Source organism: Crinia signifera, chromosome 6, assembly GCF_055691185.1.
Source record: "Crinia signifera chromosome 6, ASM5569118v1, whole genome shotgun sequence".
NCBI classification, from domain to species: Eukaryota; Metazoa; Chordata; class Amphibia; order Anura; family Myobatrachidae; genus Crinia; species Crinia signifera.
The window spans coordinates 267554962-267575367 of record NC_139222.1 but is presented as its reverse complement, the minus strand read 5'-3'; the positions used below and the strand labels follow the sequence as shown (position 1 = coordinate 267575367).

The 20406-nt window shown below is 46.1% G+C and overlaps 1 protein-coding gene across 1 annotated transcript in view; it reads right to left on the bottom strand.

Annotated features, from left to right (window-relative positions):
• DNMBP (dynamin binding protein) overlaps positions 1-16111 on the bottom strand; it is a 122276-nt gene extending 106165 nt beyond the window's left edge. The window contains exon 1 of the mRNA XM_083149543.1: positions 15969-16111. The gene's annotated coding sequence lies outside the window, so the exon portion shown is untranslated. The remainder of the gene's footprint in view (positions 1-15968) is intronic.
• Between the last annotated feature and the right edge of the window lie 4295 nt (positions 16112-20406).

Here is a 20406-nt window from a genome sequence, read left to right as displayed (position 1 = left end):
GGGCCTTGAGCATGGTGGCAGCTAACGTTTCCCGGTGGACACTTGGAGAATGATTCCGATCCTTCTAAGAAAGGGGTCATGGTCTGGTAAGCCACTTTGGGGGCGCAATTGCGCACAATGCACAGCATTCCAGTAGCCCACAGCCTTTCCCTGGACTCAACGTGTATGAGTCGACATTAGGTCACCCACTATAAGTCAACAGGCCTAAGGTTGACATGGTCGGAAGATCAACACAAGCCTTATGTTGACAACCTAATCTATGTCCCCTCTTGACTGCTTGGTAGCACATTACAGGAGAGTGACACCTTAGCAGCAAAGCTATTTTGCTGTGACCCATTTAGACGGCGTCACCCAGTGCGGTCCGCGCTCCCCTAGTGATGTCACTGTGTACACAGCTTAAAACTCACCACCACAGCAAAAGTGCCAGCTGCAGGCTACACAACAAAACAGAGCCAACGTATCAAAACCATTACATAAACCTAGTCATTTCTTATTACGGCGGTAACGAGAAACATTAGGAGGGAGTTTTCTTTTTAATTGGCACAAAACTTTTAAACGTTTAATTTGATGAGAGCATTTTCCCCAGGAGCCACTTTCTTCTCACCACATATTTCATGCCACAGACACATTCCACAAAGAGGCGTCACACCAAGCGGCATCACTGGATATAGAAAACTTCTCATTTAATGCGGGTAATTGCAGATATTATATTGGCTTAAACAAAGTATGTACAATAACTCAATAGAAAGAGCTTAATTAGTATTTAGTAATTAGCCATATATTTCAACCTCTAATAAATTTTACATCTAGAGGGTGAAATGTTTATTTTAACACCCCCCAAAAAAACTACGTTCGGCACACTATTCTTTTCTCCCACCACACCCAAGTGGATGTTAGGGCATGAAATACCGCTTGCCGGCTCAAAATAAAAGTGAAAAATCCCAGTTCGATTTTTTGACCCCTGCGGGGTCAAGAATCAGGTCCCTTGCTGTGTACTGTCTCCGGGGTTCCCGCTAACGCCTGTAGGATTAAGGCCGCTGCTTCCTCCACCCGTGTCAGCACAGAGCAAACGATTGCTGATGCAGGATGGCAGCGCAGAAAGCTCTCAGTGGATTGCTGGTCAGGTAAAAGCACAAGAAGACGCTGATGATGCCACGGATGGAACGGGAAGTGACACGACATGGTTCATCTCCACGGCAACCGGAGACTTCTTCCTCTTTCACCACCATTACCTATAATATTTTCAAGTACCCCAGGTTGGGAACCTGTGTGTGATGTGTGTACCTGGCAGCCTCGATAATCATGAGGACCCAGTGGAGGTGCCTGCATCGGCAAATAAGAGATGTGGCGTGAGATAGGTGCTAGACTGCATGGTGTCACAAAGAATCACAATCGTTGATACGTGTGCGTAGATTATATTTTCTATCTTCTAAGAGAGCGGATATTGCTGTGCCTTCATACATACAGACGACTTGTTCCCCACTGATGTCCAGGGAGGCAAATTAATAATTAAAGTGAATGCACACCTGCCAAATCTTATCTTTGCAATTTAGCCAACCATGTGCCTATTCCAGTTTCCCCATCAACTTAATACGGTTGCCATGATCCAAGAGTACTGTAATGCATGTCAGCATTATGTAGAGGAGTATTCTTCAGACTGCCATTAATGATTTATAAAATTCTGCACAATATCTTGATACTACCATGGCAACCACAGTCACATAGCACATGATGTAGTGAGCAGAGAGGCTTTGGAACGCAATTCCAAGTTCTGTGTACTGTAAAGTCCTCCTCCTTCACCTTCCTTCCCATGGCATGTGAATGTAAATGAGCACAAGTGTCTGTGTGCGGTGTGACTGACTGCCATATTTGCCAATACTCCAGAGATATTTTTTGAAGGAGATAATAATTTGTAATGACAACTAAAATCAGATGCATGCTTAAAAAAAAGTTACTTAAGTTAAATATTTTGGCATTGTTGCTTTGAGTGCACACAGGTATATTTCTTGTGGTATACTAAAGAGCACTCCTCGTTTATTGGCACAAAGTGGAAACTATTGATTGTGAACGGCTTGCTAGAAATAGCGTACACAGGGTATTTAACAAGCAATGTACACAGATAGCACTAAACCTGTAATACAAGTTTTCCTGAAAAAGCTTCGGAAAACATTTAGACATATTTGATAAACTGTCTAACACATGTAGATAAGATTTTGCTTCATGGGGTAAGATCAGGGTTGCCTATTTGTAAAGTCTCCTCTCCAGGAGAACCCCTTCAGGTGGCAGGGCCTAATGTAGACGTCATCAAACCCCGCGATTCACGGGTCTTTGAGGAGGGGGCGGGACTAAAGTACACAATTTACATCTTTAGCCCTGCCCCTCCCTGTAAAGACACAAATCGTGGTAATTTACCGCTGCCGGTAATCCGGAAGGGTTGCCCACCTTTCCGGGGGGCCGGGAGGGGGACCAGATTTTTGGGAGCCTCCCGGCCAAGATTTTTACCTGCAAATCTACTGGGCAACTCAGTAGATCTACAAGTCAGCAAAAGCTGGCGATACCTTCTGCCCACATTTTAGCATTAGTGCATCCTGCCCTGGGTGACAGGAAGAGGTTGGGCCCCTTAGTTCTCAGGGCCCCTGGTTCACTGCATCTGCTGCACCAATGGTAGTTCTGCCTCTGGTTGGGAGGTTTGCCTTGACCAATTATCACTCTCCGGGGCTTAGTAGTATATCTGCCCCTTAGTATGTGAAGCGCCGCAGTTAAAATGGGAACAATAATAAATAGAGCCCTTAAAATACATTTTCTTAAGAGGCCAAGTAGGAAAAGCGCTGTTATAGGAAACATACTCACATTAATAGTACACAGTGCCTGAGCCGGAGGGGTCTCTGGCGTTCCTCGCTGAGCAAATTACAACTATCCTTGGTCTGATTTTACATTAGCAAACGACATCTGGGAAAAGGAAACGTTGGGCGTTAGCAGCTCAGTCTTGGAAAAACTCATCAAGACCGGTCTGTCTCTGCAGCCAGTTTCTGTGGAAGACTCCTCACACCATACTGTAGAACATGTTCAGGCAGAGCTCCGCAAATCTGTGCTCTCCAGGCACCCTGGCACTGCACATACCGGGGTTTACTGCTTTAGGGCCCAAGCGGGGGGGGGGGGGGGGGGGGGTGTAAAACAACTCTGCTTTTACTGGAAAATTATAAAGCAGTCACGAAAATGTAGACACAAAATAAGATTTGAGTGATGATACATTCTTTAATAAAACTTCTGGAGCTCATTAAACAAAAAAAGAAACCAGAACTTGTTATCCTTGCAAAATCAACATTGCCCATGGCTATGATTTGCTGCTGAGAAGGGCCACCTGTGTGCTTGCAGCAAGAATGTTTACTACAAGTCCCAGCATGCCCTGTCTGACGTGCTAGGATACAAGCTTCAGGGACAACAGCAAAAGCATAATTTAGAAATGTTTTACAGTCCAGATAGAGAAAACCGCCTAATGTACCATGAGATAGTGGTATCAATGATTAGGGTGCACTATATTTCCTTGCCATCAGAGGCCCCAGGATACATGGCGTCATTGCAGCATACCTGTACACAACGGATCCTGTATAATAAGTATTATGGAGGAGTAAAGTGTAAGAGTAATAATAGGTCAGCATGTCCTGGCAGCTGGTCACGGGACAGTTATTGTTCGGGAATTCCAGGGAAGCTAAAAGGGTTTGTCTGCTGTGCAATGGCTGTAAACAACTAGCAGTAGTGTCCGGTGCGCCCGGCCCGATACCATTACAGCTCTGACTGCTGATGCCGGTAGATTAATTCTCTCATTAGAACCATCTCGTGGAAACGATGCACAGTGCCTGGCCCAGGAACGCTGGCAGGTCTATCTATTATAAGCACATGTGATACACAGTTACTCGCTAGGAGATCGCTTACACAGGGGGAGATGTATCACAGCTAGGAGATGGATGCAATGAGGATATATAAAATTACAAAACCAATCAGCTCCTGTCAATTTTCAAATACATCACAACACTTATCGGGTACATTCTGGTGTTAATAATGCTGGTATATGTACCTAGAAATCCAATTAAAATCACAGAGAACAGAAGCGTCAGCCTGTCCGATAAGAGTGTCCTTTGTGATGGCAGAATGATGCTTGCCGCCGCAGAGAGGGATCCCTCTCAGAAGGAAGGGTAGTAGATGCCCATAGGCCAGTGGTTTCCAAACTGTGTGCCATGGCTCCCTGGCGTGCCTTGGGACACTTGCAGGGGTGCCCTGGAGGTTGGAGGTTCTGGAACAATTCAAATTATTCATGGTTACATTTATGGGCAACTCCAGTGCTGGCGGCTGCCAATCAAAAAATGTGTGCAAACAGAAGTAAATCCTGCCCTTTACCACATAACTGAACCGAAGTATCGCATATAAACCCAAATCTACTAAAAAAATGACTGGGAACCCCTGACATACAGGCTTTTATTAGGTAATAGGACAAAAAAGGGGGATGGTAAACCAGGCTTAGCGCCTCCCTTGTGTGGACATCAAGTAAATTTGTGATATAATACTTCCTTTGAAGAAGGACTAGTGCTGTGTTCTTTTTGGTTTCCACTGGTGAATCCTCGAGGTTTCAGTTCCCGATATATGTGGATAAAACAGAAGCAATAGGACAACAATGTGTACATCTGCTTATTTTCTCTCCTCCTGTTAGGCCAGGGCTGGGCAATTGCGGCCCACCAGATGTTGAGGAACTACACATCCCAGCATGCCTTGCATCAGTTTCAGCATGGCCACATAGCAAAACTAATGCAAAGCATCCTGGGATGTGTAGTTCCTCAACATCTGGAGGGCCGCAATTCCCCAGCCCTGTGTTAGGTATGCGTCCTCCTGCTACGTACCTTAGCCTAACTTACACAGTATAAAATGAAGTGACACGTATAACGGTATCTTTAGATCTTAAAGATGTGGGTAGCGTACCCGTACTCATGGTGCAATGACGTACTCCAAACACATCAAGGTATCTTTCAGATCTTCTTATGTGTAAAACACATTGATTTGGAAAAATTCAGGTTAAAATAAAAGATTGGTGAAGGGAAAGGCAGGGTCCGGAGGTGGCCGAAAAGCCAGCAATTAGATTTGGTCCGGACAAAAACCAATGCTGGAGAGGACAGACACACTGCAGGTCTTACCCTTAATCCTTCCCTGAGACTTGATAAATCAGTAACATTTTAGACCGACATGTTTCGGGACAATCTGTCCCTTTTTCAAGTTGGGAGCTGTTACTGAGTGAACCTACTGAGTTTACCTACAAGCAGCCTCTTCAGGAGCGCCCGGGAAATACCTAACACCACAAACAAATAGTTTTATTAGGTAATGCCATCGGGTGTGGTATGCGGCTTCCACAGTTGGGATTCAGATGGTCATTATATCAAATTTGGAATCCTCACCACTGGTACTCCAACACGGGAGGTGAGTGCAGAGAAGCCCCTTGCGGACTCGCTGCACTCATCCTCTTTGTGCATGAGCAGTACCTTCTCTTCCTGTGTGTAAAGGTGCCCATACACTAGTAAGATTTATCTTCAGATCTGGCTGGTGGGAACAAACACATGGTTATGGATGAGTGACAGTTTTCCAGCATTTCCAAGCAAATGGTCAACTGTCATTTGCTCTCATCCATAACCATGTTTTTGTTCCAACCAGCCAGATCTGAAGATAAATCTGCATGTGTATGGCCACCTATAGAACCAGGCTGATCGAGGCCAGAGGTGACATCACACTCCCTCCCTGAAAATGCCTGAAAAACACCCTAAGGTCCAGATGTACTAAGCTTGAAAAGTGATAAAATGGAGAGTGATAAACCAGCAGCCAATCAGCTTCTAACTGCCATATCACAGGCCGTGTTTTAAAAAGGATAGGTAGGAGCTGATTGGTCGGTGGTTTATCACTCTCCATTTTATCACTTTTCAAGGCTTAGTACATCTGGCCTTATGTGTTAGGGTACTGACCATAAACCCCATATTGCTGTACTACAATACGTGCATGATATACTGATATAACTAAAGGATCCACATACCACTTAGAGCAGGGAAGACCCTGGATAATCAGATCAGTTCAGCTACGAGACTGCATTGCTCTTTGTACCTACAATTACAATCTCTAAATTGGCTTTATTTCAGCAATGGGAGCGGCTCAGGGAAATAATTCTCTGCTGATCAGAGATTGGAGCGCAGCAGCTAAATGGATGCATTAACCAATGAAAACCATTACACTGATGAAGACTGACATCTGATTGTTAATTTGGCTAATAAAGCAGCTATTATATCTGTTAGCTGTCTGCGGACTCTGCCAACCAATGATACCTACAGTGCCAAACAGGGTTGGAGAAAATGTAGGTGTGCCTCAGTGGCTGAGGGCCAAACTACTTCTATAGGGGCCCGGTTCCAGACTCAAATTACACATTTTCACTCTATTAGAGGGTCAGTAAAGCATAAGTGATGGATGGCCACACCCCCTCTAATGGATGGTCACACCCAGTCTAATGGATGGCCACACCCCTTAGGCATGAGCCCATACAATTGCAATGCCTGGTTGGCCCTTTATGACCCAGACTGACGCTGACCTGCATGAATTTGTATAGCAGCACAGAACGCCCCTGGACCACAGAACTTTGCACATTACACATAATGCTCACCTGGAGAGGATGATTCACTGCATACTCAGCACAGCTACAGATGAGTTATCCCAATGCATACTTCATATACAGTCTTCTACATCTCTAGTTACACATCTTTATACAGAACACAGGATCAGTGCTGCCCAGGATGTAACAAACAGCCAACAGCAGGAGCGTCTAACTGCATTTAAAACAAACGATTATGTTTGCGTGAAGTTCCTCGTAACTGCCTGCTATATTGCTCTCTGCTGTACTGCTTTTAGCACATACTGGTATGTATCTAAGAGCGGAGATACAGACCGGAGTGTACTGCAAAAACCGCAGCAGAGAGCAAAGAGGAACTACACCGGTTTTAAAATTGTAGTCATTCAGTGCATGCAGGCCTCCTATGTAACACAGAGTGCTATTGGATGTGCCCTTGTGGCCCTGTTTGTAACACGGTGCCTCTCCAGGTACAGCGGCAGGGTGCCGTTGGGGTAGCAACATTGTTGCCTCCATAGGTCTTGCGCTCTTTCTGTTGGCATTGGTTGGACACCCGTCTTTGCGGACTTGTATAGGAGATAAAGGAGGATGAACACCGCTCCAGCAGAAGAGACGTGACCACCACTGTTATATAACAGAACACAGCTGCTCAGCTATTACAGCTGGATATCTCTGAACTCCTCTGTACAACAGCCTATTATAAACATTTACTTCTGTTTATCCCCACCACCCCATGAGTTGCCGGCCCTTCCCTGTTCCATGCGTTCAATCAGGACAATTTAGCTATGGTACGAGTTTTCTGAAATCACAACTTAATTTATTATTAAATGATTGTATTATAGCGCCCACTCCTATTCCTCTGTACAAGTGGATCTTACAACCTAGAGTTCTCAGCCAATCAGCTTCTCTGACATTTTACAGACTGTACTAGGAATATGATAAACAGGAGTGGATTGGTCGCTGTAGACAACTTCTCAATTCGATCTCTCTCTAGATACACACTGGGCAATACATTGTCACCGATATGGACGATATCACTAAATCATGGATCCCTAATTAGTGTAACTTGCTCATTCTCCATGCTTCGGGCATGGTGCCTAGCTTAGCGTACTTTACAGTTCTGAAATGTAGTCCACGTGAACGGGAAAGTATAAAAAAGTAACAAAAAACATGTTTTTCATGTCAACCTTTTCATGTCGACCACTAGCGTGCCTTGAGCTGGTCTCAGGTATGCCACAAGAGCTAGAGATGTCAACACCAGTTTACAGCCACCACCGCCGGTTCAATGTTCATTCACTAGTATCTTCCTGCTCCAATCCTGTCGCTCTATCCTTGGCATATGGGACCACCCCTTTTTGGTATTTTTGTTACCTGCGGGGACCAGCGTGATCATTTTTTCGGTACCTGTTTCCTAGCACGGCCACAACGATTTTGATCTGGGGCATCGCAGGTAAAAAAATTGCGTCGGTCGCATCGCATGCGGGCTAAAAAATCGCATGCGATGCGACCGACGCGATGCCCGCGATTTCCCATAGGGAACAATGTAAAATGCCTCAATTTAACCAAATCAACATAGGGAACAATGTTAAATGGGCCAGAGACCCCCAAAAAAACCCCTGACCAGTGAAATGGCCTCCCAAAAATAGTTAACGCCACCCCACGATCAACGTGAACCTGAAGCGTGGCGAGCGCAGCGAGCCCACGAGGGGCGGCGGTACGCGTCCTCCGACCTTTTCATACCCCCACTATCCACGTCAGCGTGGAGTTGAGAATAGATTAGTGTGGCGAGCGCAGCGAGCCCGAAGCGTGGCGAGCGCAGCGAGCCCCGCGAGGGGACGCGGATACCTTCACAGGTAAACGCGTCCCTTCGCGGACTTCACAGGTATCCGCGTCCACTCGCCACACTTCGGGCTCGGTGGCTCGCTGCGCTCGCCACACTAATCTGTTCTCAACTCCACACCGACGTGGATAGTGGGGGTATGAAAAGGTCGGAGGACGCGTACCGCTGCGCTCGCCACGCTTCGGGTTCACGTTGATCATGGGGTGGCGTTAACTATTTTTGGGGGGCCATTTCACTGGTCAGGGGGGTTTTTTGGGGTCTCTGGCCCATTTAACATTGTTACCTATGTTGATTTGGTAAAATTGAGGCATTTTACATTGTTCCCTATGGCAAATCGCGGGCATCGCGTCGGTACCATCTTATGCTTAATTTGGCCGCATACGATGCGACCGACGCGATTTTTACTTTTTTAATGCATTTCATTGGGAAATCGCGGCCATCGCGTCGGTCACATCGCAGACCATTAAAAATTACCTGCGATGCCCGCGATTGTGGCCGTGCTAGGAAAAAAGTACCTTTTTTTCTTATTGGAGCCAATGGTTTATTGTTTTTTTTTCCTGTGGAGACCAACAAGTTTTTCCCTGTGGGTGGTGGTGTGTACTGGAAATTTGAAAATTTAGTGTGGCGTGCCGCAAGTTGAAAAAGGTTGAAAATCACTGATCTAGACAATGTGGATTCAACAACTGGAATCAGTATTGAATCCCCAATTAACCTAGCAGTATGATATTGGAGGGATAATAGAACACTTCATGGCTTTGACATTGGTAGTCTGCAAACGACTGGATTTTACGCACATACAAAGTAGACTTTTCCCAGTAAATGAGTCAGTCAGTGACTATTCCGACAATAACAAGCCCACACAACATCATAATACTGAATGGGGCTATTGCACTGATCACAATAGAAGAGTTATGGTCACGGCATTTGGGGAGTTGTAAGAAGTGGGAAGAATCCCTGAATGAGCATCACGGCGATATGAATATATTACTGGCTGATTACCGTCTACAAGGGAAGCATTTTGCTAATGTAACAGGCCTATAGAGAAAGATACACAATGCAGTGTTACAAGTGTGTTCCTCCTGTGCTGACTGGCACGCTAACAATCCGGGGCACAATAATGTCCTGCACTGGATGTAAAGGCCACGGATCTGGCACTATGAAGGATGTACCCCCGTCCCGCTCCGAGAAGGTTTCCGTTTTATTTATGGTTAGGCAATAAATGGGCTGCTGAATTTTGTGACACTACAATTCCCAATATGCCCTGCAGGGTTATGGTATGCTAGGTCGACATTCATTAGGTCGACAGCCAGTAGGTCGACACCACTGCATGGTTGACAGGGTCTTAAAGGTCGACAGTTAAAAGGACGACACGAGTTTTTCACTTTTTTGGGTCCCGAATGTCGACACAGTCATGGACACTAAAAAAGGCACCGCGTCCCCTCGCATGGCTCAATACACTCGCCATGCTTTGGGCGCACTATTTTATTCTACCACCATTCACAAATATCATAGGGTCCACTTTTTATAGACAAAGTCGGAATTCACATCCGATTTAGTGTGATTTTTGGTAAGGAAAAAGTGCGTTTTTTTAGTATTTAGTATTTCTAGAACCAGCACCAGGCCCAACCAGCCAGCCAGGGGGAGACTTTTTATACAAGCATTTACCCCCTGACCGATCAGCCTGGGCAGGGATCCTGAGGAAGTGGGGACCCCCCCAATGAAGGGGTCCCCCCTCGAGAACTTACCTGCCCATGCGGAAGCCCGGGGCTGTCCCCGATTCCCCTTGGGCAGTGGGCATCGGACTAATAAGTGGTGAAAAATATAACTATTGTGTATTGTTGTGGAACTACTTGTCCCAGCAAGCCTGCACCAGATGCAGCGACTTGGAGAACCACAAGTCCCAGCATGCGGAGCATTAAAGGGCCCACTGGGACTTGTAGTCCCACAACAGTACAAATAGTGAAAAAATACACAGAAACATACAAACAGTCAAAGTTTCTTACATACTTAGCCCACTCACACTATACTCGCCTACCCTATGTTGACACAAAGGTATCGGTCCCCTTGTCCAAGTAGTATCCTGTGGTTAAGAAATCATACCCTGCAGCCAGCTCCTGTGCTTCTCCAGGTCCCCACGAACGCTGTAGACACAATCGGGACTTGTGTTTACATCTGTGACTCCGCCCACAGACCAGGAGTTAGGCCCTTTCCCCAGCCAATCATGATCGGGCATTGGAACTTCTCCGATTACTGTATTGGTTTTAGAAAGGGATTTTTATATATTTTTTAATGTAGCCAGCTAGATACTTCATCACATCTCCCGTGGGACGAGGGGACTCTGGAACCCTTCTACTAACGCTTCTAAAAATGAAAGGTGACATTGCCCATAGCAACCAATCAGATTCTGTCTATTGCATTCTAGAAAATGCAGATTCTGATAGGTTGCTTTGAGAAACATCACCTCTTTTTCATTATTAAAAGCTTTAGTAAATGTACCATTAAGCCTGAAGATAATATGTCATTTATAGTACATGTGTGAACATTAACATTTTTGTATTACCTGATTCTTGGACTAGGATTTGTTACAGCACAGCAAAGCCACCCTCACAGAAAGTGCAGCACAGCTGTTGTGTTATCCTTCTGTCACCCCTCTGCAACCCTTCTAGAATGAGGCTGATTATCTCGCAGAGAGGATCAGCCACGTGCCTCTATTTGTACGCGCAAGCAGTAACCGGCTGACGGACGCTGGGTGATTAGACAGGCCAACAGCTTCATCTCTTCTCATGTCCCTGGAGCCAGAGGATGAAACCTATACTATTGGCCAGAAGATTAAATAAATTGTCACACTTGATCATCGTTAGAACCATTGATGCCGCATCACAGGGGTAGAAGCCGGTAATTGACTCACCAGGAAATCCTTTACTATAATCTCTGCCTCATTACGGGTTTAGTAATGCGCTCCCCAAACCAACCAATCAGAACGTAGCTAGTACATTACACCATTGCACCTCAGTTTAAGATGAATGCTTGCAGCGATAACAAATCCCTATTTGTGAGGGGATATTTATCAAACCTCCTAAAAATTACAAGTGGATTTGAGGCCTGTAGCAACCAACCAGATTCTGGCTATCATTTTATAGACTGACAGATAAATAGCTGCAAGCTGATTGGTTGCTACGAGCAACACTCTTGAGAGCTTGATGAAAATCTCCCTCCAAATTCATAACATAACTGCTGGTGAGGAGGTGGCTAAGGTCCATACACACTTTGCGTGTAATCATGCACTTGAAAACCTGCTTCCAGTTTACATGGATGTAATACATATTAAAAAGGAGGGCTATAATGAGGGTATACTACAAACATAGTGTTCATTCTAGCACCCGCCATCTTTAAAAACCCAAGCAGTTCCTGTTCCCTGCCTGGGGTGTCGCTGTCTGCTGTGGTGTTTCTAGCACAGGTCTTGTTTGCATATCAGTGCTGGTGTAAAGACCACACTATGCTAGAATCACTGCAGCGGACAGCGACACCCCAGGCAGAGAAGAGGAACTGCATGGGTTTTCAAAGATAGCGGGTGCTAGAATGAACACTAAAATAGTGTTATAGGGCAAAAGGCCAATGACACAGAATGCATTATAATTCATCACACAAAGAGCAATACAGAAATTATCGCTCAGCTACTGATAGGCTAATAGGGCGGGATGTATTAAAATACATCGCCGCCCTTCATGCCCCCGCCCCCCCCCCCCCCCCCCCCCCCCCGCCGCGATGCTGCCGCATATGTACTAACATATGCGGCTGGCATCGCGGTGACGGAGGCCCCCTGCGATACCTGTACACTGGTGTGCGGGGGGTCTTCTGTCACCTCCCTGCCGCCACGCTCTCCCCTCACGCCGGGGACAGCTATGCATGCTGTCCCCGGCGCTTCCTCCTCCCCCCTGCAGCAGGAAGGATGTCCGGCTGCTTCACTAGGGCTTACCTTCCGGGGTCCAGGAGGACCCTTCAGGAAGGTAAGCTAGAGGGGGGGTCGGCGAGGCGGCGGGTTTGCGTCGGTGTCAGCGGGCGGTGAAAAGAAGCCCATAGGCTTCTATAGGGTTAGGGTATCGCCACCCAAAGGTGGCGATACCCTTCACTGCGGTATCATTTTTGATACATAGGAAAATGCGGTAAAACCCCGGTCCATTTGATACATCTTGCCCATAGTCTCATGAGGAGGAAAATTAAGAACTATGATAAAATAAAAAATAAAGTGTTTTCCTTTTCAAGTAATAAACTAGAATTTCATTGGCTTGTAGGGGCCCGATTCAGGTTTCTAGCAAAGAAAAAAAAAACACAACAGAACAAAACCAAGCTGCACTGCAGGTGGGGCAGGTGCGACATGTGCAGAGAGAATTAAGGTGCGTACACACTGGGTGATGCATCGTTTCATTGAGAAGCCAATAAATCGCCGAACCATCAGCCAGTGTGTACCATCACTATATCTGTGAATGGCATTGATATGTTGCACAGCCGATGGCCAATATATCTAAATATATATAGGCGCATCATTGTGTGTGTACGGGCAATCCACCGACTGCCTTTACAGCTGCTGCAGGAGCCATCACTGACAGCTGAATGGGCATGCGTCCATTTTTAAGGTTCAATCACGACGGAACCATCTGCAGATATATCTACTAGTGTGTATCCAGCTTTAGATTTGGGTGGGGTGTGTACAAAGGGAGATCTAAATTGCAGTGTAAAAATAAATCAGCCAGTATTTACCCTGCACAGAAACAATATAACACACCCACATCATGGTTTTTCCCAGCTGTGTGCTTTTTTTTGCATTGCTAACAAAGCTGAGTGAGGCTCTGTGTACTACGGCCCATGTTTTTATATAATATTAAAGCAGTGCCAGACTGACAACAGGACAGTCTGGGCCCAGGGGCTCCTACTCACCATTCTGCATGTAATTACAAGGGAAGGGGGGGGGGGGGGGGCTGAAGTTACTTTTTTTTTTTAAACAAGTGCATTTTATAATAATGTTATAGAGTTTGTGTGTTATTCAAAATAGGTTATTTTAGTGATAGAATCATCACTTGTCTCACTTGTGCATTTTAACACCAAAAATCAGATTTTTACCTCTTGTATATACAGTATGGTCAGTGGCAAATCTAGAAATATGGTAATGGGTGGTCCCAGATTCAACTACTCCTATAGTAGGGACCTTCGTGCAGCAAAGCCATGCCCGTCAAAAAGGGGGGGGGGGGGGAGGGTGGCCTCACGGAAAGGGGGCATGGCATTACACATTATACCACACACAGAATGTGGAATAATGTGAAATGGCATTACTGTTATACCTGTTACACATTATTTTGCAAGCTGTAATGCCTATTAAGGCCACACACTGTAATGCCCATTACACATTGTGGCCCACACTGTGATGCCCATTACATATTATTCCACATATTTTCTTCCTTCAGTAAGGCCAGTGGGGGCTATGACTGACATAGACACACTTTTGCTGCGAATGCACAGCAGTCCTCCCGCAGCCATTTTGTTTTCTGGCAAAACTAATAGGCATGCTTCGGGCACTATTATACTCTCACTCTGTGCCCACTTGGATAGTAACGTTTAAAGTTAAAAACACGTGTCGCCATTTGTGTGAACAATGCCCATGTCGACCTTAAGCTTGTGTCGGCCTTCTATCAAGGCCAACGTATGGTATTTTGACCATTTCCAGGCATCGACCTAGTCAATGCCAACCATTAGTGGTCAATCTAGACTTTATCGACCCAGGGAACGCATACTGTAGCAAATAGAGTCCTGATAGATTACCATCAGACCAACAATCGGCACAAGCACAACCAGCAACGGTTTATTACCTAACAGCGCAGTCTCTGTGCGGCTGACACCACTCAGGCTGCAGAACACAGCTTTTGGCAACAACTTATTAAGGTGCATGAACACTGGCGGATATATCGGCCGTTCGATTGAAAGGCCAATATATGGACGGACCATCGGCTACTGTGTACCATCGATATATATATGTGTACGGTGTCGTTCACAGATATACCGCGCAACACAGCCAATGCCGGATATTTCTAAAGATATATCGTCGCATTGTCTGTATGTACCAACTGCACAAACAGCCGCCAGTGATTGACAGCTCATTTGGCGGGCACATGCATGCAGGACGATTATCTGTAGATATATCCGCAGATCAATTGATCTATAGATCTACCATTTTTAAGGCTCACACACGTGGGGCAATTTAGGGCTATTTTCTAAGCGATCTGTCCAGATCGCTTAGTAAGTATTCACGGATCGCTCCGCGTGTACAGGCCATAGCAATGGCGATGCGAGGCCCCACGCGACACTATCACCTGACTATATCTTGACTGCATGCATTCGGGTAACAAAAGTGAAAAACCCCATGTCGACCTTTTAACTGTCAACCTTCCCCATGTCGACATAATGCTTGTGTCAAACTAATGACCCCATGTGTACGGGTCTTTGAAGTAGGACAAGCTACCTTCTGTTGCTATAAGAACTCCACATGTCACATCCTGTACATAGTAATATAGTAGACAGTGTGTAATGGAATCAGCAAGGATGATACTAGTCCGAGCCTGCAGAGTTTACAGTGACAGCAACACAGTTACCTCTATGTACAGAGACAATCCCTCCATTACATCAATATCCTAATGCAAGGGTGCACTCATCTCATGCACTCACTTACAGTATATAAGCACACACAAGGATAGGTCAACAGATACAGTGTCTCCCAAACTAGCTCCCCAATGTACAGGGCTCCAGCAGTCCAGGTATTAAGGATAGAAATAGTTGTACACTGGTGACCTAATTAGCACTTCAGTCAATTTGATTCATCAATATGTGATTAACCATGGACATCCTTAACACCTGAACTGTCAGGGTGCCTTAAGGACTGATCTTGGGAACCACTGCACATGGTGTAATGGTAGATGGAAAAAGCAGCATGTGAAACAATATATCACCACACAGATAAGACAAGGACACACACATAATATATATATAAATAAACAGCGGAAATTAAATTTTTGTCGAGTTACGATTTATATAATAAACCACTGGAGAAGACCAGAACATAGGGGACTATAGCAGCTAGAAGATGTTCTGCAGCAGCAGTAGTGTGCCCAAAAATATTTCACCATCTACTAACCAAGCAAAATAATAATAAAATGTCAAATATTAATTATAATGCTGTTGTATATATATATATATATATATATATATATATATATATATATATATATATATATAACTATCACCCTTGCTGCCAGCCTGGCCAGAGTATACCTACTGCAGCACTGCCAGCCACTTTATATAGTAGTACCCCTGCACTCACCCCTCACTCCCACCTGGCAGACAAGGTGTTAATGTTTAGCAGCCTCCCTATGGGGCACCCACCCCAGGCCCAGCTCCCTGCCGGGGGTCTGTCCTCCTAGGAGGTCGCCCTACCTGCACCCAGGTGCCAGCTCCCCGCTCTGCTCGTCCTCCCCGGTCAGCCTGGCACTTGCTTTGGTTACTGAAGGCTCCAACAAGTTGGCTCAGCGGCCCGCAGCAGCAGCAGCCCCGCCCGGAGAGTCATGAGACTGCCCCAGTCCCAGCTACTCCACCCCCCGCCCATCCAGCCAGGGAATGGATCTCATTCCTTCCACCCACCGCCCCTGCTTGCTGCTGCTGCTGCCCGGCACGGTTCACTGTCTGCAGGCGTGTGGTTGGTCCCTTCCCCTGCCGCCCGGGGGAACCCGCTGAGCCTTGACGTGCTCACACTCGGCCTGGACTTATAGATACACCGGGCACCTTATGCTGCACAGCCCTAATATCCTACACCCTATGCTGCACATCCCTAATATATTACACCCTATGCTGCACATCCCTAATATCCTACACCCTATGCTGCACATCCCAAATATCCTACACCCTATGCTGCACAGCCCTAATATCCTACACCCTATGCTGCACATCCCTAATATTCTACACCCTATCCACAGCCCTAATAGCCTACAACCTATGCTGCACAGCCCTAATATACTACACCCGATGCTGCACACAGGGCAGGCGACAGGGGGGGTCAAAGGGGACACCTGTACTGGGCCCCAAGCTTGTGAGGGGCCCCTGAATTCTGACGGCTGTAAGCATAGCTGTGGCAGTGCAGTGCCTAGAAATGGTTTATAAAGGCACCCGCCTGGATTCCTGTAAGGGTTCTTACCCAGACACCCCTCCAGTATTAGTGATTATTATTGTGTCTTTTGTAATAATAAAAAACACATTCAATATGCAGTATACTAAATATATTCTGCTCAAGAGGACGTGGTTAGGGGGGCCCCAGAGATATCAGTGTACCGGGCCCCAGGATTTCTGTTGCCGGCCCTGGCTGCACATCCCTAATATACTACACCTTATGCTGCATAGCCCTAATAGCCTACACCCTATGCTGCACAGCCCTAATAGCCTACACCCTATGCTGCACAGCCCTAATAGCCTACACCCCATGCACAGACCTAATAGCCTACAGCCCTACACCCTATGCTGCACAGCCCTAATAGCCTTCACCCTATGCTGCACAGCCCTAATAGCCTACACCCTATGCTGCACAGCCCTAGTAGCCTACACCCCATGCACAACCCTAATATCCTACACCCCATGCTGCACAGCCTAATAGCCTACACCCCATGCACAGCCCTAATAGCCTACACCCTATGCTGCACAGCCCTAATAGCCTACACCCTATTCTGCACACACCTAATATCCTACACCCCATGTACAGCCCTAATAGCCTACACCCCATGCACAGGCCTTATAGCCTACACCCCATGCACAGCCCTAATAGCCTACACCCCATGCACAGACCTAATAGCCTACACCCTATGCTGCACAGCCCTAATAGCCTACACCCAATGCTGCACAGCCCTAATAGCCTACACCCTATGCTGCACAGCCCTAATAGCCTACACCCTCTGCTGCACAGCCCTAGTATACTACACCTTATGCTGCACAGCCCTAATAGCCCACACCCTATGCTGTACAGCCCTAATAGCCTACACCCTATGCTGCACAGCCCTAATAGCCTACACCCTATGCTGCACAGCCCTAATAGCCTACACCCTATGCAGGAAAGAAAAAGGAGGTACACTGCACTGTGCAGTATATGAATAATTGAATTAAATTAAATTAGATTGGATTAAGTGCAATTAAAATGAAATTAGGTTCTGTGGTGCCAATTAGGTTTAAAATATAGTAGCATTTAATAAATACATCTAAGCATTACGACATAACAAGACATAAATAAACATCTTCAATGTAACAGAGGGAACCAGTGATTTATTAGGTACTTTTTGTGGGATAACACTCCCTAGCTTGTTCTGGATGGAAATAGGCAATAGATGTTGGCCAGTCAGCTAGATGGATTAGGAGGCTAGTCCAGAGCCCAATATCAATAGTAGCAGCAATGTGAATAGGACGGGATTTGCAGGTTCCCTCAGATCCACCAACGCATTTCGCTGATATTGTGGCTTTATCAAGGTGTGGTACACCCCATGCTGCACAGCCCTAATAGCCTACAGCCCTAATAGCCTAAACCCTATGCTGCACAGCCCTAATAGCCTACACCCTATGCTGCACTTTCCAGAACTTCAGGATGCAGTGTGGAGGTGGCGCATTAGAAGTTCAACACCTGCCGTTTTGCATTAAGTTTAATGCAGAACGCCGCCATGAAGCCCCGCTGACGCTGTCCAAAGGCCCCACTGATGCTGCCTCCTGGTCCGCCGCAACAAGCCCACCCTCTTCACTCAGTGGAAGCTGCGGAAGTGAGAGGACACAACGCTGGATGTCCCCACCATGGCACCGTTGATTCAGTTTGTGGGGGGGTCCACTAGCCACCACTGATTAAACTGGCAGCGAGAGCGCGCTCCTAGCGATTTATCTCCCACAGCACATGACATCACTGGCAATATGGTCGCTCAGCTAAATGTGCTGAAATCGCCCCCATGTGTACACAGCTTTTGGGTTAGGGAATCCTTTACCTCTCTGCTAAGGGGTGGAGATGGAATAACTACTGAAAGAGGCCATCCTGCCCAAACCTTCGGGCACTTTGGTGAGTGACACATTGTAACAGGTCACACTGTTGTATGTGCCCAAATTCATCCAGCTCCAAAATGCTAAATCTTAGAACATGAAGGGAGGAAACCGGAGTACCCGGAGGAAACCCATGAAAGTACTGGGATAATATACAATATATAATTATAATATATATTATACAATAATATAAACTGTAAACATTAGGGCCGTGGTGGGAATTGAACCAATGACCTCAGTGCTGTGAGGTGCTAAATATTTGGAGCTTGACAGTGGGAGCCTAGGGGTTTGTATCCAGACCCCCATTCCTTCCTTTGGGAAGGAGGTTCGGGTTTTAAGGAGTGATCCCTACATCCCTGTTTGCCTTCATCTGTCGGACACACACTAGTACTAATGCTGTGTACACACGGGGGAGATATATTGCTCAGTGTCTCCTTTTCATCAGCGACCAGAGATGGTCGCTGATGAGAAGGAACCTCTGCTGGGGGAGCCGCAGAGGGAATCAGCTGGTCGCAGGAGCAAGCTCCTGCGACCAGCAATTAGAATGGGGCTGAAAACAGGAGCGCTCACCCGACGATTTATCGCAGGGGCACACTCCCATCACTGGCAATATGGTCGCCAGCGACCATATTTCCAGCGATTTCAGCCCCTATCGCCCCCATGTGTACACAGCTTAAGAAGTCACACTTGGCTTGGATCATTTTAGGCTATGTAATTAGCTGTGATATAGATCACTGGGACAGCTGAAACTGACAAAATGGAGAGATTGCCCAAAGCAACCAATCAGCTTAATTTATTTCAAACATTGTGCTTATACATGGTTGCCTACCTGACCCTTTCCTTCAGAGACAAAGGTCCTTATTCTGATTCACTCACAAAGACAAATTCCTTCTCAAATGGACAAAACCATGTGCACTGCAGGGAGGCATATGTAACTTGTGCATAGAGCGTTAGATTTAGGTGGGGTTTTACTTCAAAAAGTGAGATCTATATTGCAGTGTAAAAATAAAGCAGTCAGTATTTTCCCTGCACAGAAACAAAATAACTCGCCCAACTCTAACTCTCTCAGCACCACCCTGCAGTGCACATGGTTTTGTCCATTTGAGAAAAAAAATTGACTTTGTGAGTGAACCAGAATAAGGGCCAAAATGCTCTGTTCCTGGACTTGCCTGGTAATGTATGATTGCCATCACCTGTGGTGACACCTTTCTTATCACTTATCTAGCTCCCCACAGGTGCTGGCAATCATACATTACCAGGGAAGTCCAGGAACAGAGCATTTTCTCCCTGAAGGAGAGGGTCATGTAGGCAACCCTGATCTTATTGGTTGCTTTAAGTAACAACTGCACTTTATCTCTCGCCAAGGCTAGATACTTCTCCCCCCTAAAACTTTTGTGTGACAAAGGGGGGGAAATTATTTTTTATTATTAATTAACAGGTTCTTATATAGCGCACTCATATTCCGCAGCGCTTTACAGAGAATTAATAATTAAATGGGGCAATTGTAGTTTTGCCATGATTCTCTGATATCTTTTTTTGTTCAGCAAGATAAAGCCCAAGCTTCCCAGTGACAAATCAATGAAACAAAGTGCTTGTAAATTCAGGTTTAAAATATTCTCATTGCGCTTCTGCCTAGGAAAAAATGTATGAAAAATACAGCTGCCTTGCTGATTGAGATATTCCCGCACCTACAGCTGCTTTTTTTATTCTCTGATTTGGTAACTGGGGGGGGGGGGGGGGTTCCACCCTCTTGCACAAAAGCAAAACGCATCACATTCATTGTGACACAATAAACTTCCACGTGTGTGTTTTTCATTGT